The following is a 6,502-nucleotide window of genomic DNA, read 5'->3' on the forward strand; positions in this document are numbered from 1 at the left end:
TTATCATCATAAAAATGTTGGGAAAACACATTAAAGTTAAGGAACATATTGGACGAAGTTTAAATACTGAACCAGAAGATAAATTTGGAGGAATTTCAAAGAATGCAGCCCAGAAACAAAAAAGAGAATATGAAAGGCTAGTAAAGATATGTATTGGTAAAGGGAGAAGGAGCCATCTGTCCTAACAGAGTTCTAGAAGGAGAAAACAGGAAAGAGGAGAGGCAATATTCAAAGTAATACTGGCTGAGAATTTTTCATAACTGATGAAAGACAGTAATCCACATATTCAGGAATTCCAATAAATTCTGAGAAGGATGAATAAAAAGAAGTCTACTTCACACTAAAAGGAATTTCCAAAGGATATGCTTCACAAAAAATGAAACTGATCCTAGAAAGCAGATCTGGAAGGTAGATAATTCTAATCAAACACTAGTTGTTATAAAGCAGTAATGCTAATGTTTAATTTGTGGTGTTAAAAAAGTAGTGAGATAGAACAAACTCACTGAACCACAGAAACAGTGTAAGGCTGGAGGTCGGTTATTGAAGTTAAAAGGTTATCCATAGTAAAAGATATCAATTATCCTTAGATTTCTTAAAGGCAGGTAGGTAAATTAAAATTCCAAAGGTAACTATTATAAAATTTTTTTAATTGAAATATAGTTGATGTACAATATTATATTGGTTTCAGATGTACAACATAGTGATTTGACAACCATACACCTTACAAAATGCTCACTGGGATAAGTATAATTGCTGTCTATCAACATACAAAGTTTTACAATATTGTTGACTATGTTCCTCATGCTGTACTTTCATCCCTTAAACTAGTTTTTTCATAACTGGAAGTTTGTACCTCTTTATCCCCTTGTCCTACTTCACCCATTCCCCACCCCCTTCCCTATGGCAACTTCCAGTCTGTTCTCTGTATATGAGTCTATTTCTGTTTCATTTGTTTGTTCCTTTTTTTAGATTTCACATATAACCAAAATCATGGTATTTGTCTTTCTCTGTCAGACTTATTTCACTTAGCATAATGCTCTCTAGGTCTATGCATGTTGTCACAAGTGGCAAGAGTTCATTCCTTTTTATGGCTGAGTAATACTCCATTGTATAGATGGAGCACATATTATAGGACAAAAGTTTAATTCATATCTTTAAAACTAGTAAAGAACAAAAAATGGAAAGTTTTTTAAATTTGATTTTCTTTGGCTAAAGAAAGAAATCCAATATACCAGTAATAATAAGTGTAAAAAAGATTGCATAACACAGTAACCTCAGATTTCCAGACTGGATATATTTACCCAGCACCTTGAGTGAACGAGCTGGCTGGAGAGACGGGAACCACTACTCTCAGAAGCTTCTCTATCGTGGAAACTGGAAGGTATTTAAACCCAACAATTCTTACTACTTTTAGGTCTTAGATACAGTTTTTTCTTCCTATTATTTCATAAAATTTAATACAATTTGAACTCAAAAATATTTAAAAATCTATAAAGAGTAAGAACTAACTGCATATAAAATTTTCTTAGAAAAATACCAATATTCCTGTACAGGGAAAAATGAAATTTACCAAACACAACAGGAAGATTATGAATTTATGTAGCTCTAGTCCCTCCATTTCTTTCAATCTTCTCATTCTTATTTATTATATTTGACTTGTACAATTTCCAAGATGGTCCAATCTATAAGCAATATTTTCAACCATCAGTCAAAAATATTGTAATACGTTGTATTCATGATAACTGCACTCGAATACAAAAATGCCCTCTGATATCTTTTGGAAAAAACACAAACCACAGGCAGCATTGTGGTTGCTACTCCAGTATCTACTCCATCTGTCCCCAGGAGCGGTGTGCTTGGGGGGATGGACTTAGCTTATGGGGTGTGACCTGATTAGTCTAAAGGTGTTCTCCTGACTCATGCTTTGTTTGAGGGGCACCTTATTCCATTTAAGCCTGTGAGACATGAGAAGTTGGACTGTAGGTTTCTTGGAAAGTTCTTGCACTAAAAAGATAACACAGGGAAGCCAGGCACATTCTCTCCCTGTGGATGTGAGAAGAAGCATTAGCCTCAGCTTTTATCAGGAGCAGGAAACATCGCCAAGGCCCGCTCTGCCTCCGGACTTCACCGACTAAACTAATCAGGATCTTCACTAGTTAAGATGTTTTGAGTCCACTTATCTATTACCAGGAGCCAGAAGGTCCCTAGCTTATATAGTAATTAAACCTTCACATTGAGACATTGTTGAAATACTCCACTATAAAGCCGTTGCTGAGAGAGCATGCCACTTCTTAGTAAGTTTGGAAAGCTTAGCGGAAACTTCCTGGTTTGCATATCAATTAAACAAGAATAAGCAACTTTCCCCTTATATTTGTATCATTATCTGCATCAGGACTCATTATATGACAAACATTGATAGTTACCTATCCAGTATCTGCTTCTTCTTTAGTAACAGAACTTAATTATATCGTGGATACAAAATGTGCCCATACAATGACATATTCCAGTTCTTCTTGAATCTAAGGAGACCATCAGTGAGTGTAAGAAATTATTGAGTATGCTATGCAGGAAGCCTTCTGAGAAAGGGGACAGATCCTGACGTGTACCTTTTTACTTCTTGCTTTCTGGAGTGCAGACTTGAGGGTTGGAACTCCAGAAGCCATTTTGGATCATGAGTAATGTTGAGGATGGACACCACATGTTAAAGATGATGGATGAAAAAGATGGCAAGAGCATGGGTACCTGATGATTGCTGAGCAGCCATACCAGCCCAGGACTACCTGCCTCTTAACTGCCTTTACATGAAAAAGTATTTTTTTATCAACTGTATTTTATTTGATCTGCTTATTTGGGTTTTCCATTGCATATGTCACCAGGACCTAACTCTAAACAAGGCATGGTGTACCACCACTGGGAACAGAACCTCTGGGATCAGACAAACCTGAAGTTGAGAGCCTAATCTGAAATTAGCTGAGTGACCTTGAGCAAATTAGTTAAGCCTAAATCTCACTTTGTCATCTGTAAAATGAGGATAATGGATTGTACCTGCATCATAGGGCTGTTGTGAAGATCAAGTGAGGGAATATGTGCAAAATGCCCAGTACAATGCCTGGCACAGACTAACTATTCAGTAAATGTTAGCAGTATACTATTTCCAAATAAATAGAGATTGGCTGAATCAATCCACATCTGTATACAAAGAAGGCAAAGAAGAAATGGGTGGTCTCCAACCTAACCTCCAATCTTGGTGGTGCTTTCTGATCTTTCTATGCATTTTCCCCTTGCTTTCCCATTCCTCAATCTTCCAACACATTCTTTTCAAACCTGTGCTGCTCTGAAGAACCCTCCCCTTTCACCATATGACAATGTGTCCTACTTCATAGAGAAAACTGGAATTATTAAGAGTGGAAACGCCTGAATGTCTTGCCCCCATACCAGCTGACTCCTTCCCAAGGAGTTTCTTCTCCCTTCAGAAGCTCATCCTTCTACCTGTGGTTTGGAGACAATTCTTCTCATCAGCTTCGAGATCTGGGCTCATCATACCCCCTCTCCTTCTCTCACCTCTCAGCTTACAGACATGCTCAAATCCCAACCATCTTTCAAAAATTAAAATGTCATCCCTCTTCAACACTTTGTACACCTGTAGCTATTGAGCCTTTCTCCTGCCCCCAGAGCCAGGCTATATATTAAGAGAATAGTGTACATTCATTGTATCCACTGTGAAATAGCAGTAGCTATTCACTAAACATTCACTTGGTGCCAGATGATTGATAAACATTATCTCCAATCTCCAAATCAATACCACAAAGTAGGGCTATCACACCGATTTTTTTTAGGAATGAGGTTCCTGGGGCACATAGAGATTTAAGTATCTTTTTCCAGCTCAAAGAACAAAATGTGACATCATCAGGATGGGAGCCCAGGTCTGTTTGGATACAAGTCATGTGATTGCATTCTATCAGTAGTTCTCAAACCTGGCAGGGTAGCAGTCATCTAGGGGCCTTAATAAGACACAGGTTTGTAGGTCCCACCCCAGATCTACCACATCATGGTCTCTTGATGAAGAGCCCAGAAATCTGTGTGTTTTGAGCTCTCTGGGTGAGTCTGATACCCACATGTTCTTCAGTGCACCCTGGTTTGGCTGCTAGTTTCAATCCTCAAGTCAAATTGCTCCCAGAGACCCCCTAGTGGCTAGAGCCACTAGACACTTTACGATCTTCATCTTGCTTGTCTGCTTACTAGCATTTGACAAGCTGACCAATTCCTAACTTTCTTTAGCTTCCAGAATACCATACTCTTGGGTTGCCTTCCTTTGCTCTGACCTTTCCTTCTGTGTCACTGTCTCCTCTCTCATCTTCCCACCTCTGGCCACCTCCTAAATGTGGACACACCCCTCCTGGGTTTCTGACCTCACCCTCTTCTCACTCTAAATGCTGTTTGGGTGAGCTCATCTACTCCCATGGATTTAATTGCTGTTTATACATTAATGACTCCCAAACTGGTCTTTCAGGCATCACTCTTGGCTGCTGGGTATGGAAGTCCATATATGACAAATTGCCAGTTGAGTATCACTGGGTCCCTTAAAACCCAACAGGTCCATAACGGAATTGATGATCTTTCTCCACCAACCTGCTCCCGGATTTTGCTTCACCAGTGTATTAGCTCAGACTGCTGCAACAAAGTACCACAAACTGGGTGGCACACACAACAGACCATTCCAGAAGTCTGAGACCAGGGGGCCAAGGACTGAGTTCTGGTGAGAGCTCAGCTGGCATGCAGCTGCCCTCTCACTGTGGGCTCCTCGGCGTTTCCCCAGCATGTGCACCTCCTTATAAGGCCACCAGTCCCATCAGATTAGGGCCCCTCCCTCATGACTTCATTTAACCTTAATTACCTCCCAAACAGCCTACCTCCAAATACAGTCACCTTGGGGGCTAGAGGTTCAATGTGTGGATTTGGGGGGAACACAAACATCAGTCCCTAGCAGCAGGTCTGCAACCAGTTCAGTCACACGGGGCCTCAATCTCGGAGTTTAATGCTCTGCATCAGTTGTTTTGAAGTTCTGAACAGTTTTGTCTTTGAATCTGTGTTTTGTAAGTGAAGTCCTGTGAGGCAGTGGAGCATGTGCATTGGCTCACCCGCCGTCGTGCCCCTCCCCACCATTCCTTGCATCCCTTGGGCAGGTTGTCAGCCTACTGCTCCTGTCCCCCAGCGCCAAGGGCCTCTTCTCCCCATTTCCTGTGACTGTGCCACCTCCTGTCTCCAGGGGTGGGATCTTGGGCAGGAGTGCAGCAAGGGTCTGGGTTGGGCACATTCACACTGTGGTATCTCAGGACAGGGCACAAAATTGGCTGTCCCAGCCCCCGACATGTTTGGGGGCAACTCAGCAGCCTCTTGCCCACCCTTGTCTGGGTACCTGGGGCATCCCAGCACAGAGTAGCAGTGTTCTGGGGTTAGCTGTGGGTTGCGATTGTGGCCTCAGGGGAAGGGGAGGTGCCTGGCTTGAATTCCAGGGGTGTTGGCCCCTGGTTGGCAGAAGGCCTGTGGGTGTACGCATGCCTACCCTAGAGAGCGGGACATCAAGTAGGAAATAAAGACCACCATGACAAGTTGAGTGAGAGACCTTGAAAGAAAGCAGCAAGAGTTTTTCCTGCACTTTGGACCAGGGGCCCTGCACCTTCATTCTGCAGGAAGCCCTGCACCTTGTGGAGGGAGCCCTGCCGGCCTGCTCTTCCGTCTTCCTTATCTCAGTCATGACGACACCAAGCCAGAAATCCAGGAATCGTCTGTGACTACTCTTTCTCCTATCCCCCGACAGAGTCTATTGTTTATTTTCTAGATACTTCTAGTATCTTCATTCCCAAATGCCACTGACTAGTTCAGGTAAGTAGAAGAAATTTGGAATGATCCTGTTTTTAATTAAGCCTCAGACGCTTTTTTACCCCTCCATCAGCTAGAGAAGAAAGAGAGAAAACAGCTCATGCTTAACTCACCATTTGGGATGCTGTGGTTTTGGGAATGACATCAGATGGGTGACAGTCAGAGATGCTAAGAATGCTAACAAATAGCTAAAAGACCACCAGTGACCAGGGAGTGCCTGTGACCTGTAATGATTTAGCTGACATTTGAAAAAAAAAAAAAGAAAGAATGCAGTCAAGGGACACCAATACTTTAAATTAAAATAGAATTTTATAGGATAACTCTGATATTTTTTAAGATCAATATATATTAAAGTTAATGATTTTCCAAACTTCCCACTGCAGGTGCCACTGAAGCTGTCTCAGGCAGGACATGAATTCAAAGCAGAGAAAAGCCAGGTGGTTGCCACGAATACTAATAGGTGTTTAGAGTGTCCTTTTATGGGCCAGTTGGCAAGTGGTTCAAGGGTGTGTCAGGTCAGCGTAGAGGCGCAGGATGCCAAAAAAAAATCGCCGTCGGAGTGCACTTCCCAAAGAACACGGCCTACCGAACATCCTTCCATGCTTTCCCAGAGTTTTACAGG

The sequence above is a fragment of the Manis javanica genome, chromosome 12 (assembly GCF_040802235.1).
Source record: "Manis javanica isolate MJ-LG chromosome 12, MJ_LKY, whole genome shotgun sequence".
Lineage (NCBI taxonomy): Eukaryota > Metazoa > Chordata > Mammalia > Pholidota > Manidae > Manis > Manis javanica.